The sequence below is a fragment of the Mya arenaria genome, chromosome 11, assembly GCF_026914265.1.
Source record: "Mya arenaria isolate MELC-2E11 chromosome 11, ASM2691426v1".
Taxonomy (NCBI): Eukaryota; Metazoa; Mollusca; class Bivalvia; order Myida; family Myidae; genus Mya; species Mya arenaria.
The window spans coordinates 65,671,141-65,694,119 of NC_069132.1; the positions used below are offsets into that span (position 1 = coordinate 65,671,141).

Here is a 22,979-nt window from a genome sequence, read left to right on the forward strand (position 1 = left end):
ACTTGATCACCACTGCCCCCTTTGTCTTGCCTACGTAGCACCTGCGCGCCAGGTACTACTCAAGTAAACTAAAAAAAATGCATTTTCTTCGTAGACCGTACGCAGGTGATGTGACTGCTCGCAGGTACAATTTACACACGTGTGCGCTACGCCAACGTGGGTCGGATGAGACCAAAGCTTACCTGACAGTCAAAGAAAACGAACCTATAACTTAATTTGGAAAATATATTTCTAATCTTAACGCGTTTCATTTCCATTTATTTTTTTAAATGTCTGGAACTAGTTTTAATGGTTAAGCGATTCATTTCAATATGATTGCTACGATTTTGCAAATGTCTGTCACTATTCATAATAGTAAATCGTTTAATTTCCATATATTTTCAAATGTATGGAACTATTTTAATTGTAGAGCGATTAAGTTTCCAACTATTTTAATGGTAGAGCAATTAAGTTTCATATATTTTCAAATGTATGGAACTATTTTAATGGTAGAGCGATTAAGTTTCATATATTTTCAAATGTATGGAACTATTTTAATGGTAGAGCGATTAAGTTTCATATATTTTCAAATGTATGGAACTATTTTAATGGTAGAACGATTAAGTTTCATATATTTTCAAATGCATGGAACTATTTTAATGGTAGAGCGATTAAGTTTCATATATTTTTAAATGTATGGAACTATTTTAATGGTAAAGCGTTTCCAAATATTGACTTAATGTTTTTGAAACCTTTTTTGCAGAAAAATCAACACAGTCAAAATACAAAAGTCAAAACTTAGGAAGAATATTGTTATTGGAATTGGATTTATATAGTATTTTGATAGATAATCATTATACAAAATATTTTGCAGTGGGACAGTCCTGTTCAGAAAAACTCACTAATACTGATTTAGTAGCTACTAGGAACTACTTAGAGCTACCAAGAACTACTTAGATTTACTAGGAACTACAAAGAGCTACTAGGAACTACTTAGAGCTACTAGGAACTACAAAGAGCTATTAGGAACTACTAAGAGGTACTAGAAACTACTAAGAGCTACTAGGAACTGCTAAGAGGTACTTTAAAAGCACTATGGAATATAACAATGTAAGGAAATAAATGTATATGACAATACTTGAAATTCAGAAAGGAAGTTTATTCTCAAGTTGTTCCATGTATGTTCATATTTATAGAAAAACTGCCCATGAGAATCTTCGATGATAAGTTGTCATATCAAGTTGTTCTTAGAAAAGTGGTCTCAATAAAGGTATATTCAGAACAAATTTATATTGATGAACTTGTAAAAATTAAACTGAAAATAAAGCATCTCGTATTTTATTTATCTGAAACTTATATATTTGTTTATTTAAATTTAATATAATTTCATCGGGTTGTGTACTTTTGATTGCATGTAATAGCGTGGGAGTGACGTCAGCAACATGCGAAACGTCCAACAGCTCAATTTCAGACACGAACAAATTATACTTCACAAAATATCAGCCCAAAATATTATGAATAGTTTAACATTAAGTTCATCTATAAACAAAAGGTTGTTTAAATAACATCTGGTAATGAAACCTTTTTGAAAATATACCAGAATTGATGCATACTAAAGTTAAATAAGCGATCATCGAAGTAATAAACTTTTCATAAGAAGCCATACGTTGGGCTAGTTTATATCCTTACAATAGTCTGTATCCTTTAAATGGAAGAAGTATTTCATACTTCACTTTTTTAATGCACAAACTATATTTTCCTGACATGTAAGTACCCTATATATAATTGTAGTCAGATATTGGTACACTGGTTCTAAAATGAATAAGTTAGTAATTTAATCTTATTGAGACAGTTGTTTTCAGTATTGAAGATTTTATATATATCCAAAATGATTTACCCATTAAAACACATGTACAATGTATTAAAAAACATACAAATGGAGAGTTTTAGTTATAATATAGACTACATTTTGGGTGATTTAATTACTTAACTAGTTTAATTGGTGTAGATATTTGTGTTTTTAAATTAATTTGTAACCTTTGTACATTTATAAAAAGTACATATAAAACATATTTTGATCATCCATACTCCTTATAGATCTATGAAATATACAACAAATGGATTCATAATATTAATAATTAACACAGAGACAGTTTCCTTATTCATTTCCCCACTCAAACATAACACAATATAATAAAGGGACATCACTTGTATTACATGCAAGATTACTATTCAACTTGGTTACTTACCTTACTTTGGACTCATTGGCGTACCTTTTGGGCAATTTGGTATTTATCGGGCTCTTTTATGCAGTATGCTACGGTAGAAGAGTCATCCTCATTTCCGTTGCGCATTTGAATAAGTTTGAAAATATACATCGACTTTGGTTTATGCGCGAGTATATTATCTAGAAATGTGTAATATTCATGATTGCAACTTGGTTGTCTAGAACCATCATGTCCATCATCAGGGTAGTCAGTCATCTCAGTACTTGTGTACTGGGAGAAGCAGTCATTGAAACAGTATTTATTGTTCAGAGAGCATTTGAGCGCCACCTCGCTGGGCAAAAGGGGCACACTGGACATGGCTGTTGACCTACCGATAAGCTAAATATTATGCAACAGTGATACCATGGTGGGTTGGGGTCCACTTGGGTCAGGAGTAAAGCCATGTAATTACTGACCATTCAAAGGTACTAGATACCAGACGGTCCAAAAAACGGCAAATATAGTATTTCCCCAAAACAGGCATAGGGTTTTAAATGCTAGCTAGTATGAAGCCGATAATACATTATTTGTTATTGAAATAATAAACGCAACAATCGTGTAGCTGTATTATCTTTGTTTCCCCGTTTATGAGTACAGTTTATATATACCGGTGGTATTTAAACTTACTGGGATTTACTTCTTAGACATCCCCAGTAAATTTCGAATTGGAAAATGCGCAAAAACTGCGTCGTAAGCGATGTGATACATCAGTAATAAAATTCAATGCGTTGTACTTAACAATGTCAGTTTTATGTCACTTTTCGACAATTTTATCTTTTCATGCAAGTGTCTAGTCCCTTTAAACGTTCAGTGATGAGCGAAAATCAGTTTAAATTTTTGTCACACGTTACGAGTACAATAAATCCATATAAGTATTATTGTTTACTTTTTCGCTATTAACACTTATATGGTGTTGTTGAAATTATAGCATGATACCTTGAAACACATACATCCACATGATATGACATTAAGTTAATGTGTTTTTAAAGAAAAGGCAAAACATTCAGGTTCTATAGGAGATCACAAAACTGCGAGTTGTTTTCCTTTGATAAAATGGAATGTGGTCAATATCAGACTAAATAAACAACAACAAACACATTAACCATATTGTTTTGTTTTCTTTCGTCTATTATTTACAAGCTAACAAACACCAGTGAAATTGTACAAGTACAACCCCTGAATTGTTTTACGTATGTATTCTATGGAGTTCGAGGCACAAGCCTGTTAAGAGAGCACCAAACACTTGGTCGACTGGTACATCTGTGAACATTTACACCGTGAAGAACCAATCCTGCCTGACCTTGTGTTTCTGTGTCGCGAAGGGGCGGATTTTCCCTAAATGTTACCAAATTCGTTCTTCTCCAAGATCTTTCCTCTTCAAACTCTTGTTGGATTTTTCTGCGTTTATTACGAAGGTCATGTTTCGCCTTCTGTCGATAATAATCGAGGTAGTTGGATATTCTTGGTGCAGGTACTGTAATGCAAATGTTGAACGTATTTCTCTGACTGCAGTTACTTTCATCACTATTTTTATTAGCATTACCTAACTAGACTAGACATTGTTGTAATCGCTACAATCAGTACATAACTTGTCAATATCGTGACAAACATAATATAACTAAAATGTTTATTTTTCAAAATCGTTACTATCAGAACCTTATTAGACTAGTTATTGTAAATAATATAACTGTCGGTACCCTACTATACTAGCATTGTCAATATCGTTACTATCAGTACCTAACTAGACTAGTTATTGTCAATATCGTTACTGTCAGTAGCTGACTCGACTAGTTATTGTCAATTTCGTTGCTATCAGTAGCTGACTAGACTGGTTATTGTCAATATCGTTTCTCTCAGTACCTAACTAGACTCGTTATTGTCAATATCGTTACTATCAGTAGCTGATTAGACTCGTTATTGTCAGTTTCGTTACTATCAGTAGCTGACTAGACTGGTTATTGTCAATATCGTTACTATCAGTAGCTGACTAGACTAGTTATTGTCAATATCGTTACTGTCAGTAGCTGACTAGACTAGTTATTGTCAATATCGTTACTATCAGTACCTAACTAGACTCGTTATTGTCAATATCGTTACTATCAGTAGCTGACTAGACTAGTTATTGTCAATATCGTTACTATCAGTACCTAACTAGACTAGTTATTGTCAATATCGTTACTATCAGTACCTAACTAGACTAGTTATTGTCAATATCGTTACTATCGGTACCTAAATAGACTAGTTATTGTCAATATCGCTACTATGGTACTGCAGTGATAATTTTACTCAAGAAAGCTTCACAATGGTCATGTATAATCATCACTACGGTATTGAGAACCAAGCTCTTAGTGGGTATTTTTTCAAGTAGTTTTTCAATATTGTAAAAATTTGTAAGTAGGACTTCAAAAAGAGCTGTCGTTATATAGTGCGCTCGACTTGACGTCTCTTTGTCTTAGAAATGAAAATAAATTGTTGTTATATTTGTGACTGTCAGAACAGTGTGTGTATACCACGTGATAAATCACATCAAAAATGCTTCGTCGGAATGCAGTATTTTGCTTCGAATGTTATAAGGCATCATTCGAAGCAAAATATTGCCTCTGACGAAGCATATTTGACGCAATAAATGCCGGGGTATACACACACTGCACACGCAATTAAAAAGGTGAAATTAAAAAGTAAACAAGAAACCTCGCAATGTGACGAAACCAAGTTTTCAATGGTAAACAGAATTTCATCAGCCTTAAAGCTTTTTTGTGAGATTCATTTTCGTCTGTTCTTTTTCTAATTTTAGTAACAGTTACCTTGTCCTTGGCCATTATGGTCATATGGAAGTCCTAAATACCAAGTTTGGTTACAATAGGTCAACCCTAACATAGGTTAATCAGTAATAAACGGTAATATATTTAAAATAGCAGTGACCTTGACCCCAGGGGCCCCAAACGCAATCCAATGAAATATCTCCATAAACTCTCCCTTTATACCAAGTTTGGTCCCAATATGTCACCCTTTTTTTTAAGTAACAGTGACCTTGACCCTACTGGCCCAAAACGCAGTTTTATCACTTTATGAAAAAACTTACTATTCAACACTATTGTCGAGTTTGACGCTGCCCTACCGCCGGACCGACCGAAACACGATGTACGTTATTCTAATAACATGGTTTTAACGGATCTTCAAAATTGAGTGATGACCAAAAACAACTGAGTGATATATGTAGTTTATTGAATGAAGGGTATATAAAGTAATAAGAGGAAATCCCAACCTACCCGACAACTTTAACCCGACGCAATGTGTCCTAGAACTTTAAGCGAAGTTCCTAAGTCAACTAGTGGCCATCATTTGCATTAAAGATATTTTGAAAATGTTACCTCATTGTGTGATGGTCCTGAATTACTGTGAAGTATTTAGTGATTTGAATGAAGGGTATTTGAGTTTTAAGTGAAAATGCCAACTTGCCCTAAAATTCGAACCAGACGCCGACGGTGGGGGAGTAGTAAAGACTCCTTATTTTCCAAATGCCTTTAGAAATACCCTTAGATACAAACTACATTACATACACATGCATTGATTTCGGGATATTTTTTAAAGTTTTCTTGATATGTCTTCATATGTTTACATAGTTTGTAGCATTTATATCAAAACATGAAGGTAAGAATATCTATGTGGCCGGGCGAGCAGCGTCAACCATTTTTATTCGAGATATTTTTAAAAGCATATCAGAAATAACCTCCATAATGATCAATGTTCAAAATGCCTTATATTTTGCTTGTCCATGTTGCATAGGAGGGGGGGGGGGTTAAAAATTAACTTGGCACAAATGATCACTAGATGGTAAGAAAATGTTTCCGTGAAAGAGTTATGTATGTATGTCAACGGTTAAGATTGCCGGTTATTTGTCAAAATTCATTGTATTTTGGTCCGTGTGTGCTGTAACTTTTCCTTACTTAAGAAGTAAATAACTTTGAAATAAGATTTCCAGCATGACTTAACAATGTGTTGCTTGTAAGTCATTATTTGTAGGTCAAAGGTGAAGGTCGGATTTAAGCATTACTGATCAAATTAATTGGATGTTGGCGTGCCTGAGTTGTAACCAGGCAAGGCATTGACTGATTATAAAAAAACTTAACAAAAACGATTGTCATGTCCGTAGGTCAAATGTCAAGGTCAGACACGAATAAAGGTCATTACATAAACATCCATTATTTTTCAATGTTTTTGGTATGAAGCGAAAGCGCTTACCAATTCGCTAACAAGATATTTTCAGTTTAAATGACTGGTCTCTCATCTAGTGTCGTTTGGCCTTACCTTGTGCCTCGAAACAGGGTTAATTTGGATTGTTGGACTGCTGTGCTTGTTTCATTGTATTTTCATTGTTTCCTTCTCCCCTTGTCCATCATAAAAGCTAACTAAATCAATCTCATAATTTCATCCATAACCATCAATTTTTAGAGTGAGTCAATTTTATGTAGATTCTTTTTGTCGATCTTCACAGACCTTAGCTTACAAGATTGGATGCCTAAGATCAGACATAATGCATATTATACTCGTATTAGTGTACATAAGCCATTCATCATCACAAAGCAAACCAACCAAAACAGAACACTCGGTATGATTATATTTATTATCGGATCTTAACAAACCATGCTAAACATGCCAATTCTAATCTAAAACATAACCCATTTTCAATCAAATCTGTAACAAATGCTCATGCCGTGTTATACAAAGATCGAATATCTACAATACTCAAGAAGACGGACTGATTCAACAAACTCAAGACATAAAAACAGTTTTGAACATGCGTAAAATGATATGTATTTGTAGTCAGACATCAAATATTATTGCGTAGAAATTTGTTGAACTTGTTTACACAATCATATAAAATGATTCTAATATTTAAAATCAATGCATAAAAATGAATCACAAACATAAAATTTGAGGGATAAACCTTTTACCTCGTAATAAATAATAAAGCACTTAACGTTAGAAATAATTAAATAAACAAACAAACAAAAATGAAATAGTTTGTGGAACATTACTGTTATACAGCGTTGTTTGTCATTTTATAGTTACAATGTAGAATGTGTTGTTTGACAAACTACCTGTATGATTAATTAACAGTCCTGAAACACAGTAACAGTCTTTATTGTGTCCAACCATCACTTTCTTATTCATGTTGAAAAATGTATTGTGTTTTAAATTTTCTGATTCATGTTAAACAATTCATTGTGTTTTAAATTTTCTGATTCATGTTAAACAATTTATTGTGTTTTAAATTTTCTGATTCATGTCAAACAATTTATTGTGTTTTAAATTTTCTGATTCATCTTAAACAATTTATTGTGTTTTAAATTTTCTGATTCATGTCAAACAATTTATTGTGTTTTAAATTTTCTGATTCATGTTAAACAATGTATTGTGTTTTGAACTCCCAGCTGATTCACGGCTGTTCAAAATTATAAGTACAAAAAGTCTGTCAACATGTTAATTTAATATTCACCTCAATTAAATTACCAAAATTATTAAGGTTATCATTTAAACATTTTCTATAATTTTTTATTTAATGTTTGACAAACAATCTACATTTGTGTAATCATTTTAACCTTTGATAATACACTTTGACATTTATGATAAAGAGAAATTAAATCAATCACAGGCACTTTGGTATTTTACATTTGAAAAATATAACCAACATTTCAAAAGGAATTATTACAAAAATGTATGCTATACCTTACAGTTGAATGGTTTATTTATTTGCCGGATTGTTTATTTAGCAAATCAAATTCAGAGGTGGCATTCAATATGCAACTTAGGTCAATCCATTAAACAGCTTTGTCTTCATTCATTGGATTGGTCGGTTCATTGATACCACGCTATCTGATTGGCTACATTGTCCTTCGATCCAAATATGACCAATATCGAATTCCACCCTTGGTTGCAAACTTAATACCTTTCAAAAACATAAAGTCACTAATGAAGATTAAGTAAAAGTCTAACAAATCTGAAACCTTTGATTTATGTGACCAAGACAAATCATTTCTGAAATAGTACCTTTAGAAAGAAAAATATAAAAAAATACAGTAACATGTTATAAACATTTGTTTATTTTAAACAAAATAGGAATTAACACAATTTAATATTAAAAGAAAAATCCGATTTCATTTTGAATTTTTAAACGAATGCTATGCTCGGCATTTTGAATAAAGCCAAAACTCATGGTTTTACATTAGCGATTCTGAAAACAGTCCTTCCAGTCCCGAAATTTGGACTCCTAGCCATCCATTGGCGAATCATTTTCAAAATAGTCTCATATGACACGGACACCTGAAGCTGCGTTGTCGTGGATACAGGCGGTGGCGTCGTCATGACTGGAGTAGGTAAAAGTGGAGGAGCAGTGGAGGCTAAGCAAAACGTGAGAAAGAAAGTTAGAAGAGTAAACAGGAGAACCACAAATTGTAATCTCCTTTACAGTGGTCTCCATTGGCGAGCAGATATTTATTTTTTTATTTTTCTCACATTCAATTCTATCAAATATTTAATTCAAGTTTTATCACCTAAGGCTTCAAGATAAAAAAATCCCCAAAAATCAAAATAAAGAAAAATTTAATTTTGAATGAAATCATGTTATTTTTATCATTGTCGCATGATTTGCGTTACAGCAGAGATTTACTGTACCGCAAAGGGAAGTAACTGCTGCATGGAATTTGCACAAGTGGTTGTCAACGCTTGTCTGTTCAACTGATTTTAGTTTGGCAACAGGAATGGCTCTAACAGCATTTAAGAGTAATGGGATTTCATACAAAAAGGTCAAAATGTACCTAATGTCATTTGAACAATGTTAACATAAGTTATATATCTTGAACGCTGTTAAAGTGTTTGCCAAATATATATTACCGTTGATGCACCACAATGACAACGCCACAGTTTCATTGTTTGGCATTTTCCTTACCTACATTTTAAGTTGTGGGTATGTAGAGACGTTTTTTTTCTTATTAATTTTACTTCCTTGCCTCCTTATATGTACAAAGCAAATGTAAAACAATGACCACACAAGCCAAAATAATGCTAAATCGGGGCGGCAAGAATTTTTGTGAGTCAGAAGTGAAACACCAAACAAATTATAAATTGTGGGCCAATACCTAAATTATATTCTTAAGAAAAAACAGACAAGCTTGTTATTGTGAAAGTGAGTAACAGTGAAGATGGAAAAAAGTTACCCAAGTGTATATTAAAGTATATAATTAATATTTAATAAAAAGGGTTCTAAAGTCAAAGAATGAATGTAAGCTTGTATAACGTCAGGCTATTGTCCAGTTGTAAGTACTGATTTTTGCTTAGAAATTTGTATCAAACACAGTAGGAAGTATGTTGAGATTATAAGTAAGTAAGTAATTATTTTATTATAGTGACATGTGTATATATACATCATTACAAATCAATACAAATATAAATCATTTAAACAATTACACCCCGCCCATCGGCCTATAAGTCAACTTAATTATCTTTCATGGCTGCTTGTGTAAGATAGGCTCATCGCAACCGGAGCGTTGGGTGTTTTGCAGAAACGAGGCTTACCAAGTTTCCGCAGAACAACTTTCGTGGGGGCAGGGATCATTCGGAACTCCTCGGCCATTTTTTCAAAAACAACCTCGGATGTATGCCGGTACATCTGTTGAAGTAGTCCGTATTTTTTTAATAAAAGCATTAATTAAATGTAGTGTTTAAGAGTTGTATTCATTGCTCTCAGTTTAAATTGATTGCCAGTGAAGTGTATTATTGCAAACATAATTACGATTCCCAAGAGTTAAGTCATAAATTTTAACTACTAAATAAGATTACTACGCGATCTATTTGCAGCGGACTTAAACGTACCACTTTTTAAGTATGTAAACCGTCCATATACATCCGAGGTTGTTTTTGAAAAAATGGCCGAGGAGCTCCGAATGGGGCAGGGATAAACCAGCGGACATTGTAGCTGCTTTTTTCCCTCCTCAGTTAAAAGGAAGTTTTAAAAATGTGTTATTTTTCTGGAACTCTTTTGTGCGTAGTGAAAATAATTTGTTTTAAGATATGTAATAATTTGTGGTTGTCCAAATAGATATGCGAGCAATGATTTAAAATATGTCAATAGATAAAGCACTCTTTAAATTCTGAATATTTCTTGAATGCAGCATGAAAACATTTTTGAGTGCCATTTTAAACAAGAAATGATTTATTTGGTTTTAAATATTGCCAAAAAAAGTTTCATGGCGCTACAGTCCGCGGTCGTCAACAAGGGAGTTAATCGCGTGATGACAATAAAAAAGTAGTTCCATACGGGTACTTATGTATCTTTGCCCATGGGCAAGATAAGGATTTCCAGTATGACCTTATAATCAATTATCTGGATCTACTTAACTGAGGTGGAAAAAAAGTTTATGACTTTTGAAATAATTCCATAAGGGGTCTAAGCCCCTTTATCATAATTTGGGGATCAACCACTCATACCCAAACAGATTGCCTGTTATTGTTTGAGATTGACAATTGTCAGTGATAGAAACCCAATATAACAAATGTATTCATTTATAAACAGATAAAGTTATGTTGGTGTTTTTGAGATAAATGAAGTAACATATCCTTACTAATATATTTACCAAAATAAATCATTCTATATAAAATTGTATAAAAAATGCATTGAATCTGAACTAAACTTACTAACATAGCAAAGATAGTAAATAAGTTTCAGCATTAAGTATTAAAAAATATACATGAAAGAGAAATATACAAAAGGGAGACAGTTGTGGGATATTGGAATTAATCAGACATGGATGCAACTGTAAAAATTGAATAACAAATCTAATACATAATTATGATGTATGGTAAAAAAGAGCATTGACGGCAGTTAACATATATTTGACTTAAAGGGACTCTGTCATAGTTGCTTTAGCAAGTAATAACAATTAAAACACAATACATATTGATCTTTCACATTGAAGTTGATCTTGCAAGGCCAATATATAGTATTTCTTGATATTCCAGACAACATGATCAATATTGAATGGGAAACAAATATCAGATTTTGCAAAAGCACCAGTCCTGCAGTTTAAAAATGTGTCATGTACTGGCATTGAAAGTGTTGAAATTTTAACAGCTATGCACTTGTGTCCCTCTATGACCTTTGCCAAATTGTGTGTCTAACACAGTTCATAAGTATATGACTTCAAAGACATTATTTTTGAAAACATATAGCAATTTTTTTCTTAATGGTGCATGCCTTCAGTAAGTTAACTTTGACTTCTATTTACAACTGCCATTACTTGCATTTCAGCCTACCAATTGTTGCTACTTTCCAAACTTTGAGAGAATCCCTTTTTCATTTCTATTAAAATCTTACAATACTTGCATCAGCAGTCGACAAAATGTTGCCATTTGTGAATATTTTAGAATGTCGCTCAAATGAGCTTGCCCTGATGTCTCCATCATTTAATATGAACCTGTTACAAATCTACATGTACCTATAATAATGTGTAAATATTAGATACTAAAAAAATAGAGATTAATATTCCTGATAAGAAAACCTAGTAACCATTTGAAAGACATAGTATTTTTGTGAACCATAATCTGGTACCACATATAATGCAAAATATACAAAGAAGCAAAATAAACATGCCAGTCTTAATATAAATTAGAACATATATTTGTCATAAAAACACAGCTACAAACATGAATGTAAAAGACATACAAGACATTTTAATATTTGTAAAACTTTTTTCAAAACAACACCAGCTGTTATTGCTTATTCATAAGGCCAAACACCAATAACTTTGTGGACCCATTTCCCTGATATACCTTTTTTTAGTCCCAACCCTTATTCTGTTTTTGGTAAGAGTAAAAATATGTACACATATATAGATATAAAGTTTATTTGTATGATGTAAGATTCTAGGGAATATTATATTAATGTTAACAATAAAATGGTATACATACATGTTTGTTCATAATAAAATAACTTTCTAAATAAAATGGTTTCCCTACCAACCTAGCCTGATTATTTCTTACCATGTAACAGGAACCACAACTTTATTTTTGTTTGGCCTTTGAAAGCAGTAAAAACACAAAAACAATAACAAACAATCCTGCACCAACTGCAACCATAAACTTAGTCCTAATACATACATAACCAAGCAAGTCAAGCTGCTGATAATGCCACCTTGATGCATGACTATTTGAAAGTCAATTTCTCCAATTTATAAAAAATACTCCAAAAAATATGGGGTAAAATAAATTGACAAAAATTGCACATATATAGAAATTCGATTCTTAACTTTGTTGATCAGTTAAGGCCACTGATGGTTTATAAATGATTGTAACATGCTTGCTTTGAGGCAGTACACATGTACTTGATTGTTGTTTTCCTTAGTCCAACAAGGGGAATAATAAGGGAGTTGACAATAATTTAATCCATAGTCAAGGGTCTTGCTATAAATGAGCACATTGTATTATGTGATCAATGATTCAAAAGAATATCATCAAAATGTTTTTAATTTTAATTTTAAATAAGTCCAACAATGTTCAAATTATGACTGGTTATATGTGAACAATGTTTCGGCGGAATATACTTCAAAATATTGTTTATGGCCAACATAAAAGTGCTTTACGAATGAAATTGAAAGAGTTCCATTTAAAATACGAGATTCTAAAGGGTGTTTTTTTCATTAAGTATGCTAGTCAATTTTCAATCTTCCATCAACGTGACCATCATTGTAAATATAGAAACAAATAAAATACATGTATCATTAACATTGGTCCACTTGAGTTCAGGGTAAATTTCATCAAACTGGCTGAACTCACTGGAGAATATACTGTTGTTCTTGTTCTTACAGTAGTACCTGATTCTTGTGCAGTATTTTTAACTAGATCATGTTCTGTTGTATGTGTATTTGGTAAACTCTCGCTGCTTGAGAAAGCTGGACTTGTGTTATTAATTTGAATAGCAGCAGTTGAACTAATACTCTGAATTGTGGAAGTTGACTTCGAAATGATACTCGAAATTGTAGTAGTTGACACCAAATTTGTTGTAATACTTGTAAGATCAGCACTGTTGGTGGATATCTGATGGTCTTCTGTTGTAGAGTTATCACCTGTTAAAATGTTTATTTTTGTTAATTATAGCAACTAAAATATATATGCCAAACCATAATTTATCATGCATGCTAACGAAAATGCATTAATAAGGTTACAATGTTCAAATAATTAGTTTTTCATTTCACCAATCAATAGGCAATAATTATAAATTTTGAATGATACCAGGTGAACCTATGATAGTTGGAATAATTTGAAAAAGCATTTCTTGCTGATAACTTTTGAACAAAAATAAATGACAAAAAAAATAATTGTAATTCTGTTCTATATTTCAACAAAAATCAGCAACTTTGCAATCTTTCAAGGCTAAAAAAGCATGTTTCTAATAAAAATCCTATCAAATGTACCAACATCATATTTTGGGGTCACTAGGCCTCAACAATTCACATTTTATTGAAAACTGGATGCCTCAATTTCAGAACATATTTTAGCCTGAACAAAATAATTTTTAGAATCTCATCTGGACTTAAATGGAAAAACATACAGCAATCGACAAAAGGGATTTCAAAGCTCATTTGTTGTTTGTTAATTTCAGCTGATAAAAAGGCATAACTCTTTTTTTTATTTAACCCATAGTTATGGACCTTGATAAACATGTTCCTATTGTCACTGACAGGTAACATGTGTATTAAGTTTCATATGTACATCTTAAGTGATTTTGAAGGTATGGCCAGGGTTAAAAATAGTGAACTCTGACGTAAAAGCAACTTTACTAATTTGAAAAAAACAGACCAGCCAAAAATTGGGAGATGGGTGGATTTTACTTTACTTTTTCACCACAAAAGTTTATATTTTGACCTCGACTAATCAACAAAGGTAAAATCTTTTATCCTTAAAAATAATTAAAGCCGGGGGTTTTTGACATATTTTTTGGATGAGAATCCACAATTATTTGTTTCTCTTGCCTAGCTACATCATTAAAATCCAAGTAATATATTTAGTTAGTGTATTATATAAAGTGCATAACAACAGCATACATGTGCTAGTTTGTTAGTCTTAATCTTTTATTGCATTTATTTTTCAGATATACACACATATACATCAGCAGGCAAGCCCTAAGGAATAATTCATACAAATTGAAAAATGTTTTTGCCTAAATTCTATCAATAAAAGTAAGGCTCGTGCAATTTTGATGAGGGTATGTTTTTTTGTGATATTTGTATGTGTGTGTGTGGTGAAAGTTTGTTTTTGGTGTTTGTTTTTGTGTATGTGATGTTAATTTGTATGTGTCTATAGTTCATTGTCATTTGGGCCCTTGCCTTGTGTCCCAAAACAGGATTTATCTTTCAATGTTCCACTACTGGGCTTGTCCATGTATTTTTCATTGTATTCTTGTGAAAGTCCCTAGGCAAGACAGGTTAAGGGCTTTGCCACATGTAAAACTCTGCCAAATCTGAGCAATGTCTGTAAAAATCCATTCCTTTAGGAATTGTACTTCCATGTTTTGAAAAAAATTGACATAAAAGTGTATCACATATTGTAAATAAATTGCACCTTAGAAAAAATAATAGCAGTAGTTCAAAAATAGAGGACTCAGGTTCTTTTATTGAACAGATATCATATTAATTCTTTTAAGCAGTTTAATTCATTCACAGTACCTTCCTTACTTTAAAACAAAAACATAGTTGACAATAACCTTTTTAGCTCATATCCCATGATGCACCAGAGCAACTTCCTGTCAAAGCCAGTGCCCTACTGTACAAGCCAGTACCCATGCAAACAGGCATGAAGACAACATACCAGCCACAGGGGGGATAGTGGGTGGAGCATGGCTGACCGTGGCTGTGGTTTTTTGAGGCGTGTTTTCTTGAGGCGTAGTTATTGTTGGTGGAGTCTGGACATCATATCCTTTGCAGTCCTGTGGATTTCCACGTCTTATGTGGTTGAAAAATAGAGAGTCAAACAGTTTGAAAAATAAGATACGATAAAAACACTTACATCTGCAAATACTGGACACAGTGGCCAAAATAAGCACAAGCCTGGTGAACTGCTTTAACGACATGCTCAGATAATTAATTTTATGTAGAAGATTATTTACATTTGTTGATGGCAAGCAAAAGTATAAGGAATCAGACTTGTTCATCCAATATTCTAATTGTGATAACTGAGAACTGAAACAAGAGCTGTCATAGAGACAGCGTGCTCGACTATTCCGCAGCTTTTCAGTGTAAGGATCGAAAAGTTTTGGCGAAAACATGCATGGATCATTGTAAAATCAGATTAGAATGATGCCTGCAAAGATTTGTGTAAATTTCAAAAACATTCAGCCTTTAATGAAATACAGACTTGATTGAAGAAGCATGCAATACATTTAAGGATTATAGGTTGTATACAATAATATTCTAAGTCCAATAATAAAAGGCCATTATTTGCAAAATACAGTTATCTAACTTAGTTGTTCAAGTAGGTTGGGTGGTTGAGTACCATTGTATAAAGTCTCAATGCAATACATCAAGTGGTTGCTGATATATTAACCTATGTTTGCTAACATGCAAAACCTTAACCAGAATTTATAATTCGCATAATAAAGGGGCAAAAATTATAAAATATAGAAGATAGAGTTAGCTTACTTGATTATTTAAGAAGGTTGAATGGTTGGGAGACTGTGTACAAAGTTTCAATGTAATACATGATGTATTCGCTGAGGTATTGACTTAAAAGTGGTTACATGAAAAACCTTAACCAGAATTTCTTTGTCGAATAAAAAAGGACCATTATTTGAATTTAATGCAGACTAGAGTTTTCTAACTTGGTTATATAAGTAGATTAGATGGTTGAGTACCATTGTATTAAGTCTCAATGCAATACATCAAGTGGTTGCTGAGATATTAACCTATGTGTGCTTACATGCAAAACCTTAACCAGAATTTCTAAGTCAAATAATAAAGGCCCATTTTTTGCATTATATTCAAATAATTGTTATCTTCATTAATTTAGTAGGTTAGATAGTTGGGAATACATATCCAAAGTTTCAATGCAATAAATGATGTATTTAATGAGATAATGACTTACATGCAAAACCTTAACCAAGATGTGACACCAATGCCGACGCCAGGGTGAGTAGTATAGCTCTCCATATTCTTCGAAAAGTCGAGCTAAAAATCAGGTTTCTGATGACTACATGCAAATGAATAGTGAAATATTTCATGTGCATGAGTACTACAATCCAAAATGCCTTTAGAAATTTACAAAAACAAGAAACGCCGCAATGCGACGAAACCAGGTTTTTAATGATTAACAGAAGAACTTCAGCCTGTGTCTGTTTTTCTATTTTTAGTAACAGTGACCTTGACCTTTGGGACCCCAAATGTAATCCATTGAAAGGTCTCCATAAACTCTTCCTTTATACCAAAGTTATTCAGTTTCAACCATTATTCTATTTTTAGTAACAGTGACCTTGACCTTGAATCTAGGGACACCAAACGCAATCCCATTAAAGGTATCCATAAACTCTTCCTTTATACCTGGTTTGGTCAAAATATGTGGACCCTGACTAAAGATATTCAGATTCAACTGTTTTCCTAATTTTAGTTACAGTGACCTTGACCCTAGGGACCCCAAACGCAATCCCATGAAAGGTATCCATAAACTCTTCCTATAGACCAAGTTTAGTCAAGATATGTCAACCCTAACAAAAGTAATTCAATTTCAAACGTTTTTCTATTTTTAGTAACAGTGACCTTGACCTTGACCCTAGGGACCCTTAATGCAATCCCATGAAAGGTATCCATAAACTCTTCCTATAGACCAAGTTTAGTCAAGATATGTCAACCCTAACTAAAGTAATTCAATTTCAAACGTTTTTCTATTTTTAGTAACAGTGACCTTGACCTTGAACCTAGGGACCCCAAACACAATCCCATGAAAGGTCTCCATAAACTCTTCCTATAGACCAAGTTTAGTCAAGAAATGTCATCCCTAACTAACGTTATTCAGTTTCAACCGTTTTTCAATTTTTAGTAACAGTGACCTTGACCTTGACCCTAGGGACCCCAAACGCAATCCCATGAAAGGTCATTATAAACTCTTCCTATAGACCAAGTTTAGTCAATATATGTCATCCCTAACTAAAGTTATTCAGTTTCAACCGTTTTTCTATTGTTTAGTTACAGTGACCTTGACCTTGACCCTAGGGACCCCAAACACAATCCCATGAAAGGTACCCCAAAACTCTTTCTATAGACCAAGTTTGGTCAAGATATGTCAACCCTTACTAAAGTTATTCAGTTTCATAGGTGAGTTTGACGCCGCCCGCCCGGCCGTTCAACGACGTTCATCATTCTAATAATCAGGCTTCACTATGTGAAAACCTGGTTAATAAAAGATAAGAAGTACAGCATTCTATCAACAATGAGGACACGAAAAACAACTTTACAACTGCAATAAGCTTACCTGATGGGGTCGACAATCTTGTAAACAGTTCCAGCACGAACAGTTGTGGAGGCATAGTCAGTTGACAGCATGTACACCTCCCCTGAAATGGTAAAAAATATTTATATTAAAGATGCACTCATACTCCCAAATAAGATGTACATGTACCACAATTAATACAGTTGTTTTAATTTACCGAAAAGGATGAATAAATATCGAAAACAATGATTCTTATGAAGGATACTTTGTCTAATTTGAATTGAAGGTGCAGAAAACACAGTATTTCTACCTTATGCGATGATAGATGATCACTGTAAATCATTTAGGACCCACCAGTCATTTAATACCTGAGTGTGCATTTACAGCTATTAAATACACTGTTACAATCTTGTTATCAGTAATTAATATTTTCCATAAATGCATTATTTAGTAAGTAGTTAAAAAAGCCTTATCACTCAAAATTAATGTCTGTTATACACGTGTATTTATTGATTTTGAATATGAGTGTCACTTTAAACAACTTTTTTTTGATAGGTTTAATACAACATGAACTTTACCACAATGCAAATTTGATGAATACAATCAAAGGAGCCTAAATCATCAAAAATATAAGTACCTACAGAACGTAGTACAACATCTAAGTCAAAATGCAGAAAACTGCAGATATGGTAGCATATACACATGTACTTCCACTGAATTAAAAACTTTTAGATTAAGATTGAGATTGTTTCAGTGAAATACTAGGTGGAAAGCATTTAAGCCTAAGCAAAAATAATATGTTTGGTTAAGGTTACATCTTGTCCAAAAACAGGTTTGGTAGGAAGAATATTTTTTTCATTTTTGTTTTTTTTTGTTAGGCTTTATGCTAGAACTTTATTGTCATCATTGGGGAAGGGCGTAAATGAAGTATGCAGTATCAAGCTTTTTAAACTACCTGTAGATATTAAAATACACAAAAAAAAGACAAAAAAACTGACAGACTTTAAAACCGCAGGGTGGGTCTTTATTTCGTAGGCAGCCTCAGGTCAGGCAACCCAAACTAAAAGTGTTTTTAAGGCCATATCTTAAATAGAGGGAGGCGTTTAAACATTTGATGTAAAAACACTTAGATAGTATGTAAAACTATGTTATCACAGGTGTTGTTATTACAATTTATACAACAACAACCCTGTAAATAGCTCTCAGCCAATTAAGTGCCTGCCATTCACCATGAAGCAACTTCAAATTTTGTAGCAGATGGCAAAAACATTTTTTTGGACATGCACATTTCAAGACTAAAATGGAAGTTAATATATTAAGAAATGAAGACTTATATACTAAAGATCATTTATGACAAAATTTAGATAAATCTGTTCCGTAATTCTATTGTAAATTGTGTTACACCTCTGACAATTCAAGTTTAAAGCACACTGAAAGAGTAGCCATTTTTCTGATTCTCTCCCTTCAAAACATCTTTCCCAGTTTCCTTTCAGGCTTGTTTCTGGTTCCCCCACTCGTGCCCTTTGGTCAGATTTATATAATTATGCCTATCTTCCAAACTTCCAAACAAAGTATACATATAATCCTTATATACTAATTTTATAGACCTACCATCCTCATCCTTGCTGATATGATGCTGGTATAAAAGTTCGTCATTAGCAGTGGTTACAGATATCAGAAACACCCAATTTAAGTTCTTTAGGATCCAAATAACATTTTATACCCACCCTCCTCATCCTCGCCAAATGATATGATGCTGGTGGCGTAGTCGTTGACGAGAGGGGGTACACAGACATTCGAAGCACACATCTTCAGTTCCTTGTTTGTCCACGTGTCATTGTTGGCATGGTGGAGAAGACGGAAAAGACGCCTGAAAAATTCATGGTCTCAGTGTCAACTTATTAATATAAAAGAAGTTGTTGAGCACTTCTTGTGCTTGATATTTTACATCAAATTCATTCATAAGCATTTATTATTTGGACTTTTTTCTTCTTAATTTCCATACATTTGTATCCCATATTTTCTTGCAGTAGGTCAAATGGTCACAGTAAAGGTCACCTGAGGACAACATTGATATTTGTTTTCAAAATTGTACACATGGTCCAAATTTCAGTGCTGTAGCTTAAAACGAAAGAAAGTAGGTCAACAGGACACAGTTTAGGTCATCAGGGGACAACATTGATATTTACTATCAAATCTGTAGAGAAGGTGTAAATTTCATTGCTACAGCTTCAAAAATAAGAAAGCAGGTAAAAAGGTCACAGTGAAGGTCATCAGAGGACAACATTGATATTTATTATCAAAACTGTAGACAAGGTCCAAATTCCATTGCTGTAGCTTCAAAAATAAGAAAGTAGGTCAAAAGGTCACAGTCAAGGTCATCTAAGCACAACATTAATGTGTTTGCAAAATTGTACTCATGGTCAAAAGTGGGCCAGGATAGCTAATAAATAAATGAGTTTTTAATTTTTTAAGCTGTCTGACTATAACAAACATGAATGAGTCCATTAATGCTGTGTTTTTTATACAAATGTGCCACACCTATGACACAGACAATTTCTGCACGATTATGCAGGCATATAATTAAGTAATTCTCTGTAGGTTTCCTGTCCGTAAAAACAACAGATGATTGAAAAGGCAGAAGAGGTTTAATGAATTAATTAGTGTCAAAGAAATTGATGATTGAAAAACCAGTCTGTATCTGTTAAAAACATTAACCAGTATCAAACGCACTGACTGCCTGTTTGTAATGAAAATAACAGACTATGCAATCACTTTCGTACAAAACAGAAATTTTGGAAATATTTATATTTTCTCCTATTTTATCACTGTTATTCCTTACTCATCAAATAAATCTGTACAAACCCTTTAGTTCGGCCAAAAAGTAATTTTCAATAATTTCTTGAAAAAGAATTTGAAAAAGACCTTTTGGTCTAAACATCAATAAAGTCATTTTTTTAAACCAACATCAAACGTTTCTTTTCGCATTATACATTAAATTTTCAATCTAGATTCAATCAACTAAAAACACTTAAAACCACATACCCACTCATAAAATCCCCATATATGTAGTAGCCCTGGAGATTTGGGCTTTGGCAACCGCGATAAAAATGGCCCCCGGTCACAGACTTTCCAAAGGAATGTGGATAATCCCAGATGGGGGCTGTCACATTTCCTCCTGATGCTGAAATGTAGCAAAAGGAATAACTGATATTAATAAAACACATGTATAATTTAACACCATGTTCTTGTTTCAATATATATTGTTTCAAATATTAATTTCCAGTACACATCTTATCTCTTATTCAATCTTAAATAAGCTCTCCAATAACTGCAAAAATTTCAGAAATATTAACTTATTTAGGTTTAGAATAATGTAACAAGCACTACCTACCATATTTACATGCAGAGCAGTAAGGGGCTGTACCCTCCATTTTCTTCCACCCATAGTTAGCTCCCTTCTCTATCAAATCAATTTCTTCTCTGGCACTCTGCCCAACATCTCCGCAAACAATGCGACCTTTTCCAAATTCTGCAAAAAATAGTTTCTTTTATTCCCATATAACTGGCATAATAAATATAAGCACAGTGACTTATTTCTGTCCTGTTGCCAAGGGAAATAACTCAACAATATTACAACAAGGTCTGGTTAGCCTGTGGTTGGCGCACTCGCTTTTCACAAAAGCAACCTGAATTTCATTTCTGGCCTGGGCGCAAGTAAGTTTGCTTGGTGGTCACCAAGCCTGACAAATGGGTTTTCTCCTGGTTCTCTGATTTTCACAATATCACAAGACCACACTCTTGCGCAACATCATACCGACAAGAGTTACTAAGAGCATAAGTTGATATACTTTCTTCACTATACTTGTAAAATATATCAAGATGAAACTAACTACAACAATTACAACAATAACTAGAGCTGTCACAGGAGTGACGAATACCCCCAAATGCCGCCTGGACACAGGAAAGGCAAACCATTCCTTTGAAAAGAGACAATAATTCCAAGGTTACTGCACACTGCATCTTCTTTTATCATGCATGTATTGTTTTGTTTAAATCTGTTGAGTAATTTAGAAGTTACACTACTGACAAGAAAAACTAGCCTTTCATGAGTTATCGTCCAGAAACCGTTTTTCTATTTTAGTAACAGTGACCTTGACCTTGGCCCCACCAGCCCCAATATAGAACTTGACCTGTATCTTCTGATGTTACACCTCTGTACCAAATTTTTTTCAAATCTGTCTAGCCTTTCATGAGTTATCATCCGGAAACTATGAAAACCAACAGACCGACCGACAGACCGACCGACAAGCTCACTCCTATATACCCCCTCAAAGTTTGTTTGTGGGGGTATAAAAAGGCCCACATGCCATGACAAATATTTTATGATTAACCTAGACAGTTTTTGGTAAAAAAATAATAACCCATGTTGTATTTGCTTGTTAATTAAAATAGAGTCATTATAGTAAATATACTTAAAAGAGCTTACACAATTCTTTAGATCTCAAGATTCATGTGTGGTTGGGGGTGGGGGAGAAGGGGGGAGGCTGTTTTATCAATAATCCTTGGAGAAATTTTGTACCTAAGAGACACCATCTACATGTATACTGAAGCTGTACTGATATTGCCAATCTTCTTCAATACCGGTTCCGCATCTACCATATCGATAGGGAACAAAATCACCCCTTGTAATCTTGATAAAAAGGCCCTCAGTAAATTATATAGGTCAAATGCTAAATACCCGTTTTGACCTTATCAAAGAAAAACATGAATAAAAAGTTCATCAATTACGGTTTCATATCTCTAGAAATTAGTGCCTCATCATGTTTTATCACCATTTCATCACAACAGAGGTGCTTGAAGCTGTGAAATATCTGATTAATTTCTGGAACAAGGGTAGAACTATATACTTCTTAGATTCTATTGACATCTAAATTGATTGTAAGATCATGCATGCTAGGCTTTGATGAACTCTTCTGTTTGAAATAAGATTTACTCCAGATAACTTTGTACAGCTCTACTTAAGTAAACACACCTTTTTTTAAGTATTCAAACCCCTTATTTTAGGTCACCAGCTCAAAATACACATAACTTCATAAATCATAATAATTCGATCTAGTTGCATAGCATGAAATATATAAATAAAATATCATTTACACAAATAGAGCAGGTATTTACATGTTTATCATATTAACAAATGCTAATCAACAAACATAGCTAATTGTGATATAGTATCCTCTTTTTTGGAACCAATCCAAGTGT

At 33.2% G+C, this 22,979-nt stretch overlaps 1 pseudogene; it reads right to left on the reverse strand.

The window, feature by feature from the left end:
* Window positions 1-3,371: 3,371 nt before the first annotated feature.
* LOC128209369 (HHIP-like protein 2) overlaps window positions 3,372-22,979 on the reverse strand; it is a 35,221-nt pseudogene continuing 15,613 nt past the window's right edge.